The sequence below is a fragment of the Palaemon carinicauda genome, chromosome 30, assembly GCF_036898095.1.
Source record: "Palaemon carinicauda isolate YSFRI2023 chromosome 30, ASM3689809v2, whole genome shotgun sequence".
NCBI lineage: Eukaryota > Metazoa > Arthropoda > Malacostraca > Decapoda > Palaemonidae > Palaemon > Palaemon carinicauda.
The window spans coordinates 27,594,903-27,618,369 of NC_090754.1; the positions used below are offsets into that span (position 1 = coordinate 27,594,903).

General features: G+C 44.6%; 1 long non-coding RNA gene across 4 annotated transcripts in view; it reads left to right on the forward strand.

The window, feature by feature from the left end:
• The window catches only part of LOC137622943 (uncharacterized), a 101,997-nt gene that overhangs the window by 51,964 nt on the left and 26,566 nt on the right, over positions 1-23,467 (forward strand). For all 4 annotated transcript variants that reach the window (XR_011040529.1, XR_011040530.1, XR_011040527.1 and 1 more), the window contains exon 3: positions 13,128-13,324. This is a non-coding gene — a long non-coding RNA (uncharacterized lncRNA). The remainder of the gene's footprint in view (positions 1-13,127; positions 13,325-23,467) is intronic.

Here is a 23,467-nt window from a genome sequence, read left to right on the forward strand (position 1 = left end):
GGCCTCGTGGGGTATAGGAGGACATATGTTCTCTTTTATTGAAGAATTTTTATCAAACCGCTCTATTAAAGTGAGAGTAGGGTCAGAACTATCTTCATCCTACCTGCAGGAAGAAGGTGTCCCCCAAGGCAGTGTATTGAGTGTGACCTTGTTTGCTGTTGCTATTAATAGTCTCATTAGTCACATACCTCCTGGCATACAAGGATCACTATTTGTCGATGACTTTGCAATTTATTGTAGTGGATCATCTGCACTACAAGCATGCCAAAATCTTCAAATTGCAATAAATGCTGCTTCCGCATGGGCAAATTCTCGTGGATTCATGTTTTCTCCTCAGAAGACCAAAGCCATTCGCTTTACTCGTACTCGTAAAAGGGAAGAGATCCCCACCCTTTTCTTAAATGATTGTATTTTGCCATATGAGGATAGTGTCAAGTTTCTTGGAGTCATTTTCGACAAGAAAATGACATTTGGTCCCCATATAAATGACCTATCTATCAGGGTTAAGAAGTCGCTGAACATTCTGAAAGTGATATCGCATTTTGATTGGGGTGCTGATAGAACAACTTTGCTTAGAATCTATACATCTTTGTGTCTGAGCAAGTTAGACTATGCATGCCAAATATATGGGTCAGCTACAAAGACTTTACTTGGAAAACTTGATATTGTTCACAATGCTGGGCTTCGCATCTGCACAGGTGCTTACAGAACATCTCCCATTGACAGTATCTATGCTGATTCTGGCGTACCTCCCCTTTCCATTTGCAGAGAGGAGTTGAGTTTGAGGTTTTTAGCTAGGTCCCTTGCTGTGAGAAACAATCCCAACTGTAAATATGTTAGGGCGCCTTTAGATCGGGCTCCTAACAGATCTAGAGTGCCTAAGCCTTTGGAAGTACAGCTGAAAAATGATGCTAGAGAAGTAGGCTTGTTAACAGCACAGATAGCAGAGATAAGATATCCCAAGTCTCCTCCTTGGTGTAATCCACCTGTTAAAGTATGTTTTACGGCAGGAGGGAAAAATACCTTACCTAGTAGGGTAATGAAAAGTGAGTTTTTAAATCATGCTGCTCAACATCATGGGAGACATGTTTTTACAGATGGCTCCAAATCGGCTGCAGGAGTTGGAAGTGCAGCTGTGGTGGGGGATATTGTTATCAGAAGGAAACTCCCATCCTCTTGTTCAATCTTTACTGCTGAGCTGTACGCAATAATTCTCGCAGTCCAACATATTTCTAAAAATGGCAACCAAAATAGTTTTTATACAATTTTTACGGATTCCAATAGTGTTTTACTCTCATTAAAACAAATTATGCCAGGCCATCATCTAGTACAAGAGGTGCAGGACTGGTTAGTACTTCTGCAGTCTAGGAAGAGTATCAGTGTTCACTTCTGTTGGGTCCCTGCCCATGTTGGGGTGGATGGGAATGAACAAGTAGATAAGGGAGCAAAGGAAGCTTCAGGGCTAAGTAATCCATCCCCCTTGAGTATTCCTTACAAAGATCTTAAAAGTGAGATTCATCTTTACTGTAAAAATAAGTGGCAAGCTCGATGGTCTGAACTGACCTCCAATACAAAATTGAAACAAATCCACCCATTGGTGGATAAATGGTCATCTTGTAATTCTACAAGTAGAAGGGATACCATTATTTTAACTAGGCTGCGTATTGGCCATACACATGCAACGCACAATTATTTAATGAAGAGTGGGGAAGGGAGACAGGCCCCTCTTTGTAATACCTGTCAAGTGACAATGGATGTTAAACATATTTTAGTCGATTGTCCTGTTTTTAATCTTCAGAGGAGGACACATTTACTCCAGGACAAACCTTTAAGAGATATACTGGGGGAAAACTGTAATACCCTGAACTTGAGAAAATTTATACAAAGTATTGGGTTATATTACAAGCTATAATTGATTTTATTAATTTATTTATTTATTTTACCCTTTTAATCCCTATTTATTTCACATCTAGATTTTATTGTATGAAAGTGTTACGATTTGTATTAAAGGTTAAAATGATACTAAATGGTGTGAGTGTACAGATATGATGGAATGATTTTCGTTATATAGCGCTGAATGGCCTTTGATGCCCCAGTGCTTAGCTTAATGCCTAAATCTTATATTCAACTCAACTCCTCCTCGAGTTGAAACTCCGTCCCATCCGGATCCCGTTCCTCAAACTGACCCAAGTAATCCAAACTCACTGTGTCAGATTACTCAAGGATAGCCAAAACTCTAACTTTGTGGACTGCAGGAAGTTTGCAGCTCGTAGAGACGCGAACATTGAACCGGAAAACGATCTCTTCATCGAATCGGACAAAAGGGACTCGACAATTCGCCAATAAGATTCGGCCGTTAACAACTAGCAGATTCCCTAAGAGTTCAGACCATACTCGTATGTCTCCGAATATAGCCATCTCTTTCTTGAGGTTCCTATTTGACAAAGGCCTAACAGTTAGCACTTTAACCACCATCAAGTCAGCTTTGAAGAAGCTCTTCCTTGTTGGGTTCAACATTAACCTAGCTGATTCCTATTTCTCATAAATTCCAAAAACATGTGCTAGGCTTCGACCTTCGGTTCGGCCACAAAAGGACATTTGATATCTGAACGGTGTTCTCAAACTTGCGACGGACACGGACAATGAATCCTGCTCTTATATCACTCCTCTTAGGAAGACTTTATTTCTAACGGCTATGGCCTCAGGTGATGGAACATCAGGACTAGCAGCTATCTCACGAAACCCGGAAAACATAGATTTCCTCCCTTCAGCCGTAGTATTCCCTTTTCCAGACAAAGCTTTCCTAGCTTAAAAAAAAAAAAAAAAAAAAAAAAAAAATGAGGATCCGCAAAATAGGTGCTCCCCTCGGAAGATTATTCTTCTTCCCCAGGATCTTTTCTCCGTGTACAGTCGCTACTCTCAAGGCCTTTTTAGCTAGAACTACCACCCGCCCGTCTGGCCCCTTGGTTATCAGGGAACAAGGAGGTACTATTTCCATTCACGGTATCAGGCAACAAATCCTCTACTTCATTAAACATACTAATCCGGATTCATTTCCCCAGGCTCATGATATACGGACAGTAGATACCTCCAACAATGACTTCCAGAACAGGGACTTTGATGATTTTAAAAAATATACGGGTTGGAAATCCCCTATGGTTGTCAAACGCCACTATCTAAAGATCTTACAGGCCCTTAAATACCCGACGATGGCAGCGGGGAACCTTATCCCTCCCCATTAATCTCCTCTTCTTCCTTTCTTCCATCTCTTCTCTTCTCCCTCCTACCCGCCACTCGCACCACGTCGCCACTCTCCTGGGTAGTTCGTTAGCCCTATGATATTTGCCATGTTTAATTCCTATGGTTTAACTGTTATTGTAGTTACCGTTCCTTTAATGTTTAGATATGCTTAGACATGTAAGGTTTGATGCCTTTTGCGATTCGACACTCAGTTGGTTCCTTGTCGCCATAATTATTTAGCCTTACGTTCCCTATGACATTTGGTAATTGGACGGTTACTTACATTATTATATCATATTATTGTCGTACATGGTGATTGTATTCTCCTCATTATGTTATTACTTTATTGGGCTTGGAAGGCATTCTCTGGTACATTTTCACCGGCCGTCACAGGTCGACCCAGAAAAGGGATTTTGACGAAGGAAAAATCTATTTCTGGGGAGAGACCTGTGACGCCCGGTGAAACCCTTCCCGGTTAATTTTGTACGGACCCACCCTTTCCTTGCCAAGCCATATGATCTTGCAGAAGGATGACCTAGAAGGCGTTCGTGTGGGTGACGTGGCGTGGCCCAAGTGTGGTTTCTGGGGTCTTTGTTACAGCCCTTCCCTTTGATGGTGGAGTTATCTAAATGGAAGACAGCCTGTGAATAGTGGTTTTCACACGCCCCTGATGTATACACGACACTCACGAAGTGCTCGCGCGAGGGTTGTAACCTCTGCATTCCATGCTTTTAATTTTCTCTGGTATATTTGGAAGATTTATATCAGAAAAAGTAGAAAGAAGGACTTTTTCACCGGGCGTCACAGGTCTCTCCCCAGAAATAGATTTTTCCTTCGTCAAAATCCCTTTACAGTATAGCCTGTGACTAATCTGAAGATGCTTCTTCTTAATGGTAGATTTTATGTTTACAGCCAAATCTAAAGTCAAAGGTTTTCGAAATAGGATAGTCATAAGGAAAATCTTGATCACTGCAACCTCAGATGAATTCAAAGTCTTAGTTGTAACTCTATGAATATTGGAAATTTTAAAATTCCACCTAGCTAACTCTTTGCTAAGTTTACCTTGTATAAGTGACTGGAGTAAGTGAAAATGAAATAAAGATCTTTTTTAAAAGTTTGGTCAATTATTCAAGATCATCCTAGTCACTTCAATAGATAAGTTTTCAAAGGCTTGTTCGTAAAATTTTTCTCCAAGCTAATGGTATTGATGAGATAAGATATATAAAAATTCTAATTACTTCATAATTATTTTATATTAATTGATTTCTAGTATTTTTGTACAGTTTTCATTTTTATTTAATTTTTCCTTATAATACGGAATGGCCTTTTTGTTCTAAATACTTGGCCTCCTGTCTCAATTCAACATTTCACTAGTATTTCATAGCAAATTTAAATTTTATTTGTTCCGTAACTGAAATACAAACCACGCTATTTACATTGGGTTTACCTTTTAGGGTAGTTGAAATGACAAGCCAATAGTTTTTAACGAGGGTTAATTACCCCCGCACAGATGTGTCTGTCCATCGTTCTCGTTGACAGCCTTTAATCTTTTTTCTGCCTTTTCTCTACAGCGTGTGTGTGTGTTAGAAGTTGACCACCTTTATTATTGCTATGCGTACGTGCCCTGGAATTGCCGGCCACCCTTGTGGTACCTTTATGTCGGCCACGGATATGGATCCTCACACCCTTTGCCCGCAGTGTCGAGGCCGACGGTGTGATCAGGAAAATATGTGTAGTGAGTGCAGGGAGTGGTCTGCCTCCCAGTGGGAGAGGTTTGGCCGCCCGCGTAAGAAGAAGTCCAAGAGAGACCGTTCTCCTTCTGGGGTTGCCTTGAAGGAGGAAGGTTCTCGGGAGACTTCTTTCGTCGCCCAAACCTCCTCCGAAGCTCCCCCTCGTTCGGCTCCTAAGGAGAGTCGGCCGAGTGGTAGCGCAGGCCCTAGTTCTGTTTCCCGACCTTGGGTGGGGGGAGAGGGCGTCGCCTCCCATAGCGGGGCGGTTCCCCCTCCTCCTCCGGGGGAGGTTATTGATAATTCACTGTCTAATGATGATCTTTTACAGATTTGGGCTTCCCTGGGGCTTAAGGGCTTGCCCTGATTGACTTTGTCCAGTTGGGGGCCGCCGTTAAGCAGTCGCCGGTGATAGCAGAGGTAGACCCTTTGTCTATCGTCGACGTCGTGGTGGCAGAGGCGGGGCGGGGCAATCCTCTGCAGGTGCAGTTGAGGATGTTGGTGCTGACGGCTCTCCTCCCCCTTCCGTACATCCTTTGAAGGGGGAAGGGAGTCCTACGGGCTCGTCTGCTGTCCAGCTTCCCTCTAAGGGTAGTGCCTTGACTGAGACTCCCCTTCGGAGGACTGATGGTCCTGATAATCTTCCTCGTGGCCGCCTTCGCCGTAAGGCTCACCGTCCTCTGCGTCGCAAGGGCCTCCCATCCCCTTATAAGGGTGTTAAGAGGCGCTTTTTGGATCTTCCTCTTCCGAAGGGGACTCTCCTCGTCGTATTCAGCCTACAGCTCCAGCTTCTTTAGACTTCTCTGGGGATCGGTCTCCTACTCCTGCTAGAACTTCACCTTCTGGGGACCTCGTCACCCGACGGGCAACGGTCCCTTCGGGGCAAAGGGATTCTTCCCTTACACGTGCAGTGTTAGCGCACAGGCGCTCTCCTGCTCGTCAGCGCTCTCCTGCTCGTCAGCGCTCTCCTGCTCGTCAGCGCTCTCCTGCTCGTCAATGCTCTCCTGCTCGTCAGCGCTCTCCTGTTCGCCGGCGCTCTCCTGATGTTCGCCCTCCTTCTCGCCAGCGCTCTCCTGAGGACATCCTTCAACCTGTTGTTCCTGAAGAGCGCTCAGCACGCCAGCGTTCCCCTGCTCGCCCTTCTGCAGTGTTAGCGCACAGGCGCTCTCCTGCTCGTCAGCGCTCTCCTGTTCGTCAGCGCTCTTCTGAGGATCATCGCCCTCATGCTCGCCAGCGCTCTCCTGCTCGTCAGCGCTCTCCTGTTCGTCAGCGCTCTTCTGAGGATCATCGCCCTCATGCTCGCCAGCGCTCCCCTGTGGTCTCTGAATATCCTGCAGTCCCTGTTGGGCACCCTACGCGCCATCAGTCTCCTGAGCGCTCTCGCGATCCTCAGCTTGTTCCTGCACAACATCGCCCGCGTTCTCCAGCGTGTGTTCCTGCACAACATCGCCCGCGTTCTCCAGCGCGTGTTTCTAAAGCACATGTTCACCCACGCGCCTACGCTCTTCCTGTTCCTGTTCGTGAACGCGCCGCGCCGAATGTTCCTTCACAGGATTTCACGCGTCGCCCTCTTGCTCGCCAGCGATCACCTGCTCGCCAGCGATCACCTGCTCGCCAGCGTTCACAGACGATCCTAGTATCGCCTGCTCATCAGCGTTCTCCTACGCGTCAGCGATCACCTGAACATCGGCGATCTCCGGATCGCCCGCGTGGCTTACTGCCTGCGCGCATGCGGTCTCCAACGCGCCGTCGCCCAGAGATTCTGGAAGGACATGGTTCGCCCTCTGCTAGCTCGCCCTCGCGCGATCTTTCGCCTGCGTGACCTACGCGCTATCGCTCGCCAACGCGTCACCATGCGCCAACGCGCCATCGCTCGCCTGCGCACCAGCGTTCGCCAGCGCACCACCAATCGCCTGCTCGCAGTCGCTCTCCCTCGCGCTACAGGTCTCCTGACCAACGTCGCCAGCGATCTTCGGAGCGTTCTCACTCGCCCACGCGGCAACGCGTTCCCTCGCCATCGCGCCAACGCATTCGTTCGCCGGCTCGCCCACACGCTCGTTCGCCTGTACGCCCTCGCGCCCACTCGCCTGCGTGCCCGCGCGACCAATCATCTGCGCGCCTGCGCGACCGCTCACCTTCGCGCGACCACCGTTCGCATCGAATTTCACAGCCAGTGATAGCAGCAGGAATGCGTGTTCCCAGACAGCGCTCTGGATCGCCTCCATCTAAACGCAGGACTGTTGTGCAGGACAGGGAAGACACTTCAGAGAAGTCAGTGCGTCTTTCTTCCCCCCTTTCTTTTCAGGCAGGTCCAGTGGTGTCCACTCCGAAGGATCGCCCGATCCCTTTCCCTCCAGAGAGGATTTCGGACTCTGTGTCCGTGGAACAACAGACTTGGTTTGGTCCTCTGATGCGGGCGTTAGTGAGGGTAATGAAACCAGCACTCGCCGATCAGGGCAACAAACCAACGGCTGCCTCACCTACGCTGAAGAGAAAGAGAGGAGTGGACTTCGTGGTGACTTCCCCCAGGGCGAAGTTGGTTCCTAAGAGGGCTGTCGGGAAGGCCCCTTCCCCTGCTCGAGCGTTTTCTCCTTCTCCCGTGGACGAGGCTTTTCCGTCCTCGGGTGAGTCCAGTGAAGCGATAGTCTTCCCCTCAGCACCAAGGGGGGAGCCTTCTCTTCATGGAGGAGAATCGTCTCGTGCGGAAGGGGCTCTTCGAACCTTTTTGTTGGGATCCTGTATCCCTCCCAAGAGGGAATCCAAGGACTCCAAGACCATCCCGAAATCATCTACGAGGATTCACCAGGAACCCGCGGCTCCCCGGGGGAACGTCCACGCTTCACCCCAGGAAGAGATTCCGGGGACAGGAGACTTAGCTGCCAGCCCGCAAGGAGGAGATCAGCAGGAATCTGAACATGCCTTCTGGCAGGTCCTGAGCCTGATGAGGCAACTCAACGGGCTCATGGACCCCGTGATTGCCCCCGGAGAAGGCAAGGACAATATCTTGGACGAAGTGTTCGACGTTCGGAAAGCCCTTAAGTCCAGTGCGGCTCTGCCCTGGTCTCGGGGTCTGAAGAGTGCCAGAGCCAGGGCCAACGCCCAGCTCGCGATTCTTGCCTCCTCCAGTCGTTCCTCTGCCGGGAACAAACTCATCCCTCCTCCTCGTCTCCAGCAGAGGAGGTATTTTGAGATCTTGGGTGAGTCCAGTCTCGCTCTTCCTCTCCATCACTCCGTGGAGGAGCTGGCGAAGGGAGTTCCCCTTGAGAAGCTCTTTGCCCGGCAGGTGTCGTTCTCGGCGTCGGAGATCCTGAGCCATGAGAAGGTCGCGAAGTGTGCCATGCAGGCCACTTCGTGGTTGGATTTTTGGCTAGGAACTCTGGGCATCCTATTGCGCTCCGAGGACTTGTCTAAGGAGACCAATAGGAAGGCCCTGGAGACCTTCTTACTCTCAGGCACCCGCTCCATCGAGTTCTTGGCGCACCAGGTCACCACCCTGTGGGCCAACTCGGTGTTGAAGCAGCGCGATGCGGTGACCGAGAGATTCCATCCGAAGGTCCCCGCCGTGGATGTGTGTAGGCTCAGACATGCTTCCCTTCTCTGGGAGAATCTGTTCGAGCCACAGGACATGGAGCGAACGGCTGAGAGGTGGAGGAAATCTAGCACGGACTCACTCCTCCATAGGGCCCTTACAGCTTGGCCCTATAAGCTTCCAGCTCCGCCGCAACAGCAGCAGCAGCCTCGTAAGGCTCCGAAGCAGGCACCGGCAGTTAAGAAAGTGGTGTCTAAGCCCCAGCCCTTTCCAGCCAAGGTCAAGAGGGGCGGCAAGTCCTCCAGGGGAGGCAAGACTCCTAGGGGTAGCGGCCTCGGCCGCAAACCCTAGGGGTGGCAGTCCCCCTGCGTGTCCACCTGTGGGGGGATGCCTTCAGTGTTGCGTCCTCAGGTGGCAGCAACACGGGGCCGAAGCTTGGACGGTCTCAGTGATCGGCCAAGGCTATCGCGTCCCGTTCACAACATCTCGACCTCCCCTGACAGCGAATCCAGTGTCGTTGAGCTCCTATGCCACGGGGTCGGCAATGGGGCTGTCATCGACCTCTTGGCTCTGAACGGGTTTGTCAAGCAAACCCGGTTCAGCATGGAGACAGCGGACACGGTCAGACTTGCGGTGAGACCACAAGACTTCATGAGCACACTGGATCTAAAGGACGCGTACTTCCAGATCAGAATCCATCCGTCTTCCAGGAAGTACCTAAGATTCTGCCTAGACGACAAGATCTACCAGTTCAAGGTGCTGTGTTTCGGTCTCTCCACAGCTCCTCAGGTGTTCACCAAAGTGTTCACCCTGATTTCATCTTGGGCACACAGGAACGGCATTCGTCTCCTTCGTTATCTGGACGATTGGCTGATCCTAGCAGACTCGGAGTCGACCCTTCTTCGGCACCGAGACAGGCTTCTAGGTCTTTGCCAGGATCTGGGGATCGTGGTAAACCTCGAGAAGTCCTCTCTGTAGCCGTCCCAACGACTGGTTTATCTAGGCATGCTGATAGACACCAATCTCCACAAAGCCTTTCCATCAGACGACCGGATAGCAAGGCTGAGGAGGGTGGCGGAACCCTTCCTCCGGCGAGAAGAGCTCCCCTCCCAGTCGTGGTTGCGTCTCTTAGGTCACCTGTCCTCCCTGGCTCGTCTGGTTCCAAACAGCCGCCTCAGGATGAGATCCCTACAGTGGCGGCTCAAGTCCCGGTGGAATCAAGGATCCGATTCTCCGGACATTCTGATCCTGATGGGATCTTTGGAACGGACGGACTTGCGGTGGTGGCTGGTCGACGAGAACCTGCGGAAGGGAGTGAGTCTTCTCGTCCTCCCCCCGGAATTGACTCTGTTTTCGAACGCGTCAAAAGAAGGGTGGGGGGCGCACGTTCTGAACCAGAGGGCCTCAGGCTTTTGGTCAGAATCAGAAAAGTGCCTGCACATCAACCTGCTAGAATTGAAGGCCGTCTTTCTGGCTCTTCAGCAGTTCCAACGGACCCTGGCGGGTCACTCCGTGGTGGTGATGAGCGACAACACCACGGTAGTGGCTTATATCAACAAGCAGGGAGGCACTTTTTCGCAGCAGCTATCCCATCTTGCAGTAGAGATTCTGAGGTGGACCGAAGTCCACTTGATAACACTATCAGCTCGCTTCATTCCCAGTAAGAGGAATGTGCTCGCCGACAGTCTGAGCTGGGCCTCGCAGATAGTGAGTACCGAGTGGTCTTTGGATCCTCAGATAGCCAACAAAGTCCTGACTTTGTGGGGTTCCCCGAATGTGGACCTGTTCGCGACAGCGTTGAACTTCAAGCTGCCTCTGTACTGCTCCCCAGTCCCGGACCCCAAGGCACTCTGGCAAGATGCTTTCCAGCAACGGTGGGACAACATGGACGTGTACGCCTTCCCACCGTTCTGTCTGATGAGAAGGGTGCTCAACAGGACCAGACTATCGGTCAACTGTTCGATGATTCTGGTAGCTCCAGCTATGGCATCACGCGGAATGGTTCCCGGACCTTCTGCAGCTCCTGACGGAGCTCCCGAGGGAACTTCCTCCATGACACGAGCTTCTTAGACAACCCCACTCCGACGTCCCTCACAAGGCCGTGGCCTCGCTTCGGCTTCACGCCTGGAGACTATCCAGCGTCTCCTCACGGAGAGAGGCTTTTCGCAACAGGTTGCGGAGAGAATGTCTCGGCACCTGCGAAGGTCCTCTGAGGGAGTCTACCAGGCGAAGTGGAGAGTCTTTTGTGGTTGGTGTCGTGGGAGGGGTATCTCTCCACTCGATGCCACTATTCCAGCAATAGCGGACTTCCTCGTTTATCTGCGGGAGGAAATGCGCCTTTCTGTCTCGGCAGTGAAAGGCTATTGCTCAGCCTTAAGCTTGGCCTTCAGGCTGAAAGGCGTGGATATTTCTTCCTCGCTAGAACTCTCTCTACTCATACGTAGCTATGAGCTTACCTGCCCCCAGTCGGAAGTGAGACCACCTCCTTGGAACGTGGTTCGGGTCCTCAGGGCTCTTAAGAGACCTCCCTTCGAACCATTACGCCAGGCCTCCGATCGCCACCTGTCTTGGAAGACGGCTTTCCTACTCGCTTTGGCTTCGGCCAAGCGGGTTAGTGAACTTCATGGTCTCTCGTACGACATCGCCCATTCAAGGGGATGGGGGAAGGTAACGTTCAGGTTCGTCCCTGAGTTTGTAGCCAAGACTCAGAATCCTGGAGTGCCGGATCCTCGGTTCGACTCTTTCAGGATCGCGAGTCTCCGCTCTGTAACAAGCGACCCAGACCAGCTGCTACTATGTCCAGTGAGGTGTCTGAGGCACTACTTGAAGAGAACGGCTGCGGTCCGTCCTCAAGTGCGAGCTTTGTTTGTGAGCACAGGCAGGACTAAGAGGAGGGTCACCAGGAACACCATCTCAGCTTGGATTCGAAGGGTTATCCACCATGCCTTGAATCCAGACCCTCTTCCGTCACGTCGCCCTAGGGCACACGATGTCAGGGGTGTTGCTACGTCCCTGGCCTTCAAGAGAAACTTCTCTGTGACGCAGGTACTTCAAGCTGGGGTCTGGAAGCGTCAGACGACCTTCACAGCCCACTACCTGCAAGACGTGACCCACAGGAGCCTCGATACGTTTTCTATCCGCCCTGTGGTGGGTGCACAACAGCTGGTCTAACCTCAGGCTCCTTTATGGACAAGTAGCAGTAGGTTGAGGGCGTTGTTACCCGGTTTTAGTCTGCGTGAATGAAAGAGTATGTCTGACCCTTACTTCTTTCTTCATTCTCCCCTCTCTTGGGGAAGCAGCATCCTAGTCCTCGCATAGCTGACCTCGACCTCTGCAGGTAACCCATGCTTCTTTGTGCTCCTAGTATTAAGCTTAATACTGTTGCGTCCCCCATACCTTGACGAGGTGGTATTGGGAACGTCCTATCCTAGATTCCTATCTAAAGGTCTCAAGGTCAACTTCATAGGACGAGTCACACTTTCCTCCACACACTACTTATGTAGGCCACTCGTTCCTAGTGATGCAAGGAACTTGTGAGGTGCAGGGGCTCCTTTTCTCAAGTGCTGCTCACTGAGGGATTGAGCCCCCGGGCAAAGCCGAAGTCAGTAAGGCTGGGGACTTTCCACCCTTCCTAAGGGGTAAGTCACCCAATGTAAATAGCGTGGTTTGTATTTCGGTTATGGAACAAATGACATTCGAAGATAATTTGTATTTTTCCTAACCATACAAACCTTAGCTATTTACACATATGTGCCCGCCATCCCTGGCCCCCAAGTCAAGTCCTACCTCTAAGTGAAGTGAAGCAAATCACCGGTGTGTGGGGGGGGGGGGGGGGGGGGTAGCAAGCTACCCTTCCCCTACCCCCCGCTAACTAGCGCGGGGGTAATTAACCCTCGTTAAAAAATATTGGCTCGTCATTTCAGCTACGCTAAAAGGTAAACCCAATGTAAATAGCTATGGTTTGTATGGTTAGGAAAAATACAAATTATCTTCGAATTTGTCATATAACTGTCCAAAATGTTTATACAAGGTTGATTAGCTCACTTAGAGACCGGAGTGGCAGCTATGAATATTTGTCGTTTAGAACGATTACTGCCTTATTTTTCTTTACCGTAAAGGTATGGTGGTAGAAGACGAGCGACAGTGTGTCCAGATCACAGTCAACATATCCGTTGGAGACTCGTTCTAAATTGTTACCGGGCAAAAGCCTAATTACTTACAGCTAGATATTTGTCCAGCCCCTTTCTTTTAGGATGTATCATTTTCATCTAACAGCTACGCCATGGACGAAGAATAAAGAATTTGGAGGATTCCTGCTGCTGCTTTCCTGCTGACCTAAATCACCTGAAACATTATACTTACTGCTTGAAGTCATTTATAGTTCAAAACCATCCATTTTTTTAATTCAATGACACAAGCTTGTGTAATTAGTTGATGAATCATTTCAAACCTTTTAAATTTAACTACCATCTTATATATAAAGATTTGTTTCCTTCATACTCCCTTTTTTGTGTAGGTTGGTGATTGTTTTCAAGATTTTGGTTTCATTTTTGAAACAGTATTAAAACCATATAGATTTCTTGAAGCAATATTGCTGTTGTAATGACACTTAAGACAAAGTTCTCTTTCAGACATAGTTGTTGTTGCTTTAAAAGGCAAGTGCCTGAATACTCCAAGAGGCTGGCCTTAGAAGACTGATTGGATGGCCTCATTAGGCAACACCCTATAATTCTCGAACCAAAGTACTTGGGAATCTGACTCAGTCTAGAGGAAACTCTGCTACAAGTCTGGTCCTGTGCGTTTTATCTCTTTGTGAGGGAATAATATGGTATGTGACCACTGTATTTGGTGACTAGGAGCCATTTTGTAGCCTTCCAGTTAGTGAATATTTACTGAAATAGGTATAAAAACTTAGAATAATCTAAAGATGATTATAGCTTGTGACTAATCTGTTAATGCTTTTTCTTAATGGTAAAGCATATTTTTGTCCAGCCAATTCTAGTCTGAAAGGTTATTGAAATACTGTTGTATAGACATAAGGATAATCTTGATCACTACAACCTTAGATGAATCCCAAGTCTTAGTTGCAACTTGGTGAACAGTTAAATTTTTCCAGTTCCACTTGGCTAAATGAGCCAAGTTTAATTTTTTTTAAAGCTCTATCAATTATTCAAGACCATCCTAGTCACTCCAATAGACAAGATCTTCAAATGATTGTTAGTTAAATTTTCCTCCCAATTAACATTATAAATGAGTTAAGAGTACAAGGAAAGTGTTGTGAATGAGAGAAAATGTTTCATGAAGGTAGTTTAGTCATATCCTGTACATTAATGCAATGCAAATTCCTGATGCTAAGCCTATTGATATAAGAACAGAATTTATAGAAAGAAATTAAATTACCTGTAGTCATAGCCCTTTTACTCTTCATTGGCTGTAATTATCCTTTGATATAAACAATACTTTTTACTGCTAGGATTCCTTACTCATTGAAATGCATATCTAGAACAATACCAGTATTTTTAAACAAACAATTTTGTTCAAATGTCTAGATTACCTGTTAAACATTTCTCATTTTTGTCGTAGTTGTTTGTTCTGTTATTTGACTAGAAAATTAGTCGTATACTTTGTGTCTAATTTTGCATGCAAATGGGGTAATGCAATATTGCTATGTGTGGTTGTGTGATACTGTATTTAAACTGAAATAAATACGTATAAATCTTATTTGAATCAGGACTGTAAAACAACAAAATGTGAATTTGAGTGTCATCATCCAAAGGGCTCTATTTGTTTCATAGTGACTAATCTCACCAATGGTTATCAATTACAGTAGTTGTGTTAAGTCTCACCAATGGTTATCAATTACAGTAGTTGTGTTAAGTCTCACCAATGGTTATTAACTACAGAAGTTTTGTCAAGTCTCACCAATGGTTATCAACTACAGAAGTTTTGTCAAATCTCACAAATGGTTATCAGCTACAGTAGTTTTGTTAAGTCTCACCAATGCTTATCAACTAAAGTAGTTTTGTCAAGTCTCACCAATGGTTATCAGCTACAGTAATTTTGTTAAGTCTCACCAATGCTTATCAACTACAGAAATCTATACTGTACGGAGACAGCCATCTGCTCTGTTGTAAATAATATGCTAGAAGTAATGGATGAAAATAAATGTGGTATCTAAATACTGCTTGATCTCAGTGCTGCTTTTGATACAGTGGTGCATGAACTGCTACTAAATGATCTACAGTCCATCGGCGTTGAAGATCAAGCCTTCGAATACCTAAAAGACTACTTAGTTGGTAGAAATTACTGTGTACAAATTGGAAACACTAATTCATTATATGAACCTTTAAACAGAGGGGTACCCCACGGGAGTGTACTTAACCCAATCTTATTCTGCATCTACTATTGGTCTATTGAAAAGGCTACAAAGGCATGACGTGAAGTTTAAACTTTGCAGATGACACACGATTTTACTCCTCCATAAATGATATACATGACACTACTGAAACTCTAAACCGAATCCTTGATAGTTAGAGAATGGATGACATTTAAACAATTAAATTAAATGAGAACAAAACTGAATTCGTGGTGATGGGCAAGTGAAACAGCATGAGAAACTTAGGTGATATTCAAATGAACATGAATAATGACTCTGTGCTGATATCTAGTAAAGTTCGAGATTTAGGCGTATTTCTTGACTGTAACCTGTCTCTAAATGCCCAAATAAATAATGTAATAAAAACTGCTGGTTATCATCTAAGAAATATTGTGTTTATAAAAAAGTACCTGGACAAAAATTCTGTAAAGAAACTTGTGATAAACTGTTATTACCAGGATTGACTACTGCAACTCTATCTATTACAATTCACCAAAATTGCAACTTAAGAAATTACAAAACATAAGAAATAGAGGAGCAAGACTGATAAAAGGTGTCCCACCTAGAGAAAGGATCACCCCTATACTAATCGATGTACACTAACTGCCGATTAAAGCGAGAATTGAATTTAAAATATGTACAATAACCCACCAAGTTATCAGAACCTTGCATCCAAAATACCAAGAGAACTGCTACATATTGTGCAGCCAACAAATCATATCGACACGAGAATAGTTACAGATGGCTTCAAACTGTTTGAACCTAGATTTACAGTATGTCTACTTTAGGCTCCAGACCCTTTAAATATGCAGCCCTGAGACTATATAACAAGTTCCCACGAAACATTCGAATGATTGTAGACATTAAGGCTTTCAAGAGGAAACTGGAGACTTTCTTATTTCATAAGTCCTTTGACAGTAACGATTTAACAGTAAGTGAACAATACGTGATCTGAAACGATAAATACTCTGAACGAACAAGGTAAAACAACAGTGGAGGTCCTGTAGAGAGCGAGGTTCTCCTGCTGTATGGGACCGGAAAAGCAGCCATCAAAGTAAAGTAAGTAAGTATCAACTACAGTAGTTTTGTCAAGTCTCACCAATCGTTATCAGCTACAGTAGTTTTGTAAGTCTCACCAATGCTTATCAACTACAGTAGTTTTGTTAAGTCTCACCAATGGTTATCAACTAGAGTAGTTTTGTCAAGTCTCACGAATGGTTATCAACTACAGTAGTTTTGTCAAGTCTCACCAATTGTTATCAGCTACAGTAGTTTTGTTAAGTCTCATCAATGGTTATCAGCTACAGTAGTTTTGTTAAGTCTCACCAATGGTTATCAGCTACAGTAGTTTTATTAAGTCTCACCAATGCTTATCAATTACAGTAGTTTTTTTAAGTCTCACCAATGGTTATCAATACAGTAGTTTGATAAGTCTCATCAATGGTTATCATTATTAAAGCTGGGAAGTAGAGTGTAACTATTGTATTCCTGCCACTCCAAGAAATTTTTCTAAGAATACCGTTAGTCCGAATGTTCAGATTCATAAATCTGAACGTGTCGATGTATCCAGACATGATGACGTCCTAAGTGTATTGATATCACTGAACACACCGCCATCTTGACGTGCGAGAGTATTCCTCCACGTCATAATGATGCTAAGAACGTAACTTTGTCCATCTGATGCTAGAGGATGTAATAAACCTTCTCCTCATGAATCCAGAATTCCACTGGAGTTTTATAAACTGTCGGCTAGGAACCAACGAAATAGAACCTCATCCTATGCAAATATAACCCTTTATCGTATACTAGAGACAAACCCATTAATTGTCCAGATAGACCCCATTCTTACACTCGGCCTGACAATCATGATTATCAAGATAAGCATTCTTCGGAACGCTATTTCTAAGAAATCCATTTGTGGCACAGGAAGCGCATAAGGAGCGCAGGATATTTCCTCCCTTCTCGAGAATTGCTCCTCCATCGGAGGTAGAAGAATGGATCGGCAGATGTAGTCCTTACTGTATGCATTCAAAAGGGAAGAGTACTGATAACTATTTCGTCTCGTAAAACGAGTTCCGAGAGACTTTTAACTCCTCTTTCCCTATCAAGATATAGAAATGAATGCTCTTTTGGTGGGAGCGAACGAGGCTCCTCTCATTCCTTCTCTACCTCCCCTTCCTTCCCTACCTGCCCTTCCTGTTATTTCTCAGGAGGAAAGGAAGGATGTTGGAGGAAGAGTAAAAAGCTCTGTAAAGACAGAAGTCTGTCGCTGGAATATCATCACTGTTGATTCTGTAGAAAACCTCTTTGTATGTGCAAGTACAAGCTCTGCTAATGTACCCTCTCCTTGATGCCGCAGCATTGAGCTTGGAAGCCTCTCCTTTCATTAAGATCATGAGCCTAATCTGCAACTTAAGAGGTTTGGATGCGTCTCCCTTAGTGCAGACCACTAATAGATAGTGCAGCCGTCTCAGAGCCCCAGACTTAGGTTTGACGGGGCCTTTTCCAACCAGACGAAAGACACTTGAGTTTTTGAACTTTAGAGTTTCTACTGCTGAAAAGTTGTTGAAAGCGAGAAGATCATTGAAACTAATGCCATTGCCTCTGCAGCACCGTAGACATATTTACGTTAACTCAGGTGTTTTTAGGAGCCCTCTTCCTTTTGATTAAGATGTGGCCAACTTAGTGCCTTCAGTTCTAACAGAAAGGCTACTGAATTTACCAGCCATGATTTCAGGTCCTGAACTGGCAAACATGGAGCTAGCTGCCATGTCAGCCATTTAGAACTGCTTGTGGATAGACCACTTGTCTGGGGCACACACTCGCCTTGCTGTTTCAAGGAACCTCAAGGAAGAGACCGTAGAGGAGCAGTTCAAGGAACTCTCGATTTGGCTCTAAAGCCATAGAGTTTTTCTTCCACCAGAATGTTTCCTGTGGGGAAATTGTTTTCTAAAGAAGTACTTAATGAAGTACTTTAGAACTTTAGATAGCTGCCCTCTAGAGACACTACAGATCTCAGGAACTCAGATCTTATCAACTCTCTTTTCTTTCCGGATGTGACTAAGGCTATTGAGAAGTTAGAGAGACTTGAGACAAGAGCCCCATAGTCAGCATAGCAGTTGTACTGAGGTTGCCCACTCCTCAGAAACACCTGCCCAGTCAGAAGAAACTTGGCTTTCCATGTTCCCGGGGTGTTGGACATGACGCCATGAAAATATACCCTCTGGGAAGTTGAAGTTGCCCTCTTGTTTTATCCTGTCCTTTGGCTAAACAGGACTTTGGTACTTTCTTCCCCGTTTAGAAAGGCTACAAGCTTCTCTAGAAAAGATACTTAAAGATAAGGACCTTAAGAGCAGTAAATCCCCTCTACCTTAGTCAGGAAGCCTGAACCGGTTTACGAAGAGGCCTAGTCCAGATATCCATCCCTGAGGAGCCATGACTACAGAGTAGAAGCGGTCATGACTACCTACGAGTACTAACTATAGTCTATTTTTTATAGCGGTGCATATTTGCACTTGACCCACATGGGTGCCCTTTTAGCTCGGAAAGGTTCCTGATACCTGATTGGTCGGAAGTATTTTTGTCCGAACACCTTCATTGTTCTCGAATGATTACCAAGTAATGTGAATCGAAACTTATTTATTAACCTATATTTCTCCATCATATATATGTTTTGTCAATAAACAATGTGAAAGAATAAATATATTATAAAGAATCGTCTTGGTAAGTCTAAATTTAATAACACAATCCGCCGAAGTCAACGACAGTAGCTTGTTTTCGGATGCACGCTTTGTAATTTTGTAATTTTTCACATATTTTAACACAAATTGGGATAGAATACACTCAGCATAAGTTAAACATGTTATTATAAACGTTCTTTGAATACCAGAACTTACCAAAAACATGGAATTAATAAAACCCGATATTTGTGAAAACTTATGGGGAGGTGAAAGAACAGCCTGTAGCGGCCTGGCGGGAAAACGATCCCTTCTGACTCGTAGACGCAGTTTGTTTTTTTCTTTCGTAATATAGTTCGGCCTATTCCTTTCAGTTTAAATAGTCTTACATTGTTTCTCTTCGTATTATTTTGCTTAGTATTTTCCCACATTCCTGTTCCTCACCTAATATCTATCTATTTTCCCCGATATCCCTTCTTGGATATATGGGATATCCGCACTACGATTCCTTATTTATTATCCTCTGTCGAAAGTGATGGCTTGAAGGGAAGTGCGTGCTAGTCTCATTAAAATAGTGTAGAGGCGGGAATAAAAAAATACTATGCTTAATATCAGGTTTACAGAATAGGTTATACTTGCTACACAGCATGAAATTTATGTTGTTATTATTATTTACATACTGACGTAAGGTGCAAAACATAAGGAATCGTAGTGCGGATATCTCATAGGCCTATATGAAAGAAGGGATATCGGGGAAAATAGATAGATATTCGGTGAGGAACAGGAATGTGGGAAAATACTAAGCAAAATAATACGAAGAGAAACAATGTAAGACTATTTAAACTGAAAGGAATAGGCCGAACTATATTACGAAAGAAAAAAACAAACTGCGTCTACGAGTCAGAAGGGATCGTTTTCCCGCCAGGCCGCTACAGGCTGTTCTTTCACCTCCCCATAAGTTTTCACAAATATCGGATTTTATTAATTCCATGTTTTTGGTAAGTTCTGGTATTCAAAGAAAGTTTATAATAACATGTTTAACTTATGCTGAGTGTATTCTATCCCAATTTGTGTTAAATTATGTGAAAAATTACAAAATTACAAAGCGTGCATCCGAAAACAAGCTGCTGTCGTTGACTTCGGCGGATTGTGTTATTAAATTTAGACTTACCAAGACGATTCTTTATAATATATTTATTCTTTCACATTGTTTATTGACAAAACATATATATGATGGAGAAATATAGGTTAATAAATAAGTTTCGATTCACGTTACTTGGTAATCATTCGAGAACAATGAAGGTGTTCGGACAAAAATACTTCCGACCAATCAGGTATCAGGAACCTTTCCGAGCTAAAAGGGCACCCCTGTGGGTCAAGTGCAAATATGCACCGCTATAAAAAATAGAGTATAGGTATGACTAAGAGATCTATGGCCTCTGTACCTCCTAATGAAGCTTGGCTTTAAATGATTTTCCTGCCCTGAATCATGCAACTTTTCGTGATTGCTTGTTAGAACCCTTTTCAGCTAGTACTGTGGTAATGGGCAACACCCTCCTCTCTCTCCTCCAGAATTTAAGACCAGGAGATACAAGGGAGTCAAATAGACTTATCAACTTGTTACAAATAAGAAACGATCATCTGGTCTGGAACCTCTCAAGATGAGTCCGAAGAGACCTCCAGATCGAATAAAGAGGATCACTCCTAGATCAGTCGCAATGAGCTTGCTTGACGTTTCATAGAATCCTAATTAACATTTTTCTTGGGAAGAGTTAATCAACAAACGAGGGCCGTCCAGCCTTACTAGGCTGATTCTAGTATGGAGAGCATTCCAAGACCTTGCAGTCTTGGCTAAGGACTGCTTGACAGTTTTGAAAATAGTCCCTATAGCTTTCATGGAGGTTCAGATCTAGTAAAGATCTTGAAGCAGGCTCTTATCGGTGATACTAGAGTTCCCTGCTCGAAAGAACTTTCTAAACCCTTATTACCAAGGCTTGTGGTAAACGAAACGGTCTCTTAGGAGTAATCCCCCCCCCTCTACTATTGAGTTAGGGAAGAAGGGTTTTTTATTACCCAAGATAATTCTTGCGATCCCAGTCAGAAGGGCCTAAGTGAGATATCTAACTACCCCTTACTCTGACTTTTTATTTTCCAGCTAAGTAAACAAGACTACTTGCCCAGAAACCCAATGCAGAAAAGGCTATATTTCCCTGGGGTGATCATATTCACCTTTTAGAATGAGAACCGGATCTTAGGAATTTTACTTTAACTTTTGTCGAGCTGGCCTCTCAAAAGTCCAGGGACAAACAGAACGCTCCGACGGCCCTGTCCGGGGATACTAAGGATGTTCTCCTGTGGAGGCCCACAGATCAGAAGCAAAGTTCTTCTTCCTGAACATGAACATCCTGTTGGTTAAGGCCTAACATGACATCAGAAAGCTGCCACTTTGTCCCCTCTCTGGTTTAATGAACAATCCAGACTTAGGTTAGAAAATATCTCGGGTTATCTCTTTCACGATATTCTCTCTCAAAGAGGTTCTTGATCATATGAACAACTATTTATTTGGTACTGTAGAGTAGTGCTAGTTTTCAATAGATAAAATAGCTGGGACGTATTGCTCCCAGCTTTTGTTTAAGAGCTCTGGCTGCTCTGGAAGAAGGTAGTCAGTGACACTTCCTCTCTTGAAGTATAAAGAATATCAGGAGAACCTATGCATCCTCTGGGAAAGCATCGCTTAGGGATCCCCCCTCTCGAGCATATGATCTAGATTGGCTTGCTACAACCTTAGCATTCCACAAAATTACTTGATTAAATAGTTTGCAAAATCATATTGTTTGTGAGATTTTTATTGCTCTGGGAAAATGTATTCAGGAACACATATGTGGGTTTGCCACAACCTCGCTTTCTCCTAACTGGTGGATAGAAAGGAAACCCACCATTGGACATTTACCTTAAAGATGGCACATTCAAGTCATTGGACATTCTCTTAATGGGTGTTGTGGTGACAGCATTATTATGACCTAACTGACTGTTCTCACAGAACTTGTGCCCGTTACAGCCTCAGGCCTCATTATTCTGACATTCTTGGCTAAGAAAGATCACTGAGGCGGATAATGATCTTCATTGGACATGAAGCTTGCACTGGTTTTTGTTTTCACCCCAGTCCAAGAAAGTGTGCCTTAATTTCTTCAGTATTTATTGATAGACCAAAAAATTGCCCTCCTTTTTATTATGTAACACTTGATGTTCATACCACTTCACACCTGGTGAAGATTAAATTTTGGGAACTGAACGAGGAGCCTTGCCGAGATATGAGCCGGCTACTCTATCCCTAGTGGTTCTCTTAGATCACTTCCTATTATTGTTAGTAACTGTATCACGGAAGTTTTTTATATCGAAAGAATTGGGAGGTTTTTATACTGTATCTCGAATCAGAAGGTTTTCATACTGTATCTCGAATCGGAAGTTTGGACTTGCCTCTATGAGCCGGCTACACTATCCTCTATGATTCATGTTGATCTCTTGCTATTACTTATAGTAATTAAATCTTCCATTGAGAAAGGGTTTACCTCTTCACTTCATAGAAACTTCCTCCCTCCTAAGGAAGACTCCCCATATAAATGACGTGGAAGTTTATATATGTGTAGGAATAAACTACAAATTTTATATACTTTGTATTTTTCTGAGCTAAACAAACATATGTCATTTACCAAAGGTCCCACCTCAACCTCCCTGCAAGTCTTCGACCAGGTGAGTGTTGTGATGAGATGCTGTGAGCAACCTCATGCTCGATTCTTGTGCATGCGCTGCATTTACGCAACATGAAACATGTCTCGATCAACCAAATTTTGATAGGCCAGTCATAGAAAACATGATTAGTAACCCCATATAAATGTCTGGGGTTTGTATAGCCAGGGAAAATACAAATTATATAAAGTTCGTCAGTGTTAGAGATTTTGCTTTAGAATAATAATAAACTTTAATGAAAGTCTGAATTAAAAGACCAGTATCTCGCTCATAGAGCTTGCATTAGTTTGCCATATAAACTTTTGTAGCTTTAATGAGGCAAAGTTTAGCAATGAAAAAGAATCCTAAATGGTTCCACAGATTCATTTATATGTACCTTCAATCAAACTATTAGAATGCAAGATATTTCTCTTCATATAACGAAAGTTGGTTTCTCAGTTTTCCAAGTTGATAATTTAGTAAGCTTGATTAGTCTTCACCTAATGGCAATGGAATCCAAATAAGACTGTATTTTCATTGAATAAAAAAAGTTTGTTGGTAACTTTATATGAATATTTTTCCGATTGTGAAATAATTCCATTCTCTTAGATAAAGCTGGTTTCTTTCTTCATTCTTTTTAGAAGTTGTATAGTATTTGAAGCAATTGGTGAAATAAAATCATCATGATTTTTCAATCTTTAGTATGAGCTGTTATTTACTAAAAGTAGCTTTGTTTATACTCTCTGGTACAGACATTGCCTTTCTTTAATTCTATTAACCCTGGATAGGTACGATGGGTTGTTCGCGACCCCGAGCGTAAAAAAAAAACAGGTTTTTCTCACGTGACTCACCCCCGTGACTGAATTTGTGGGTGATCGACCTGCAGGAGGTGTCTCCCCTACACGCTCTAGTAGTGTCCAGATGTGCATTGCTGTAGCTGTACTCCTTCCCCGATTTCTGAGACGCGTCGGGGTCGAGCGCGACCGAGTTTACCCTTCTAAGGTAGTTTGCATAATTATCAAAGTTATTACGTATTATGAAATTGTCGTAGAATGGTGCAACTTGTATAGGTTATCAGTTGTGGAAAGTCTTGGTGGATTGTTTGGCTACCATGTGCATGATTTTTTTTTTAGTTAAAATGTCGTTCATTACCACGAGGACCATTTTACCGCGAGTGCCCCTTTTTCATTTT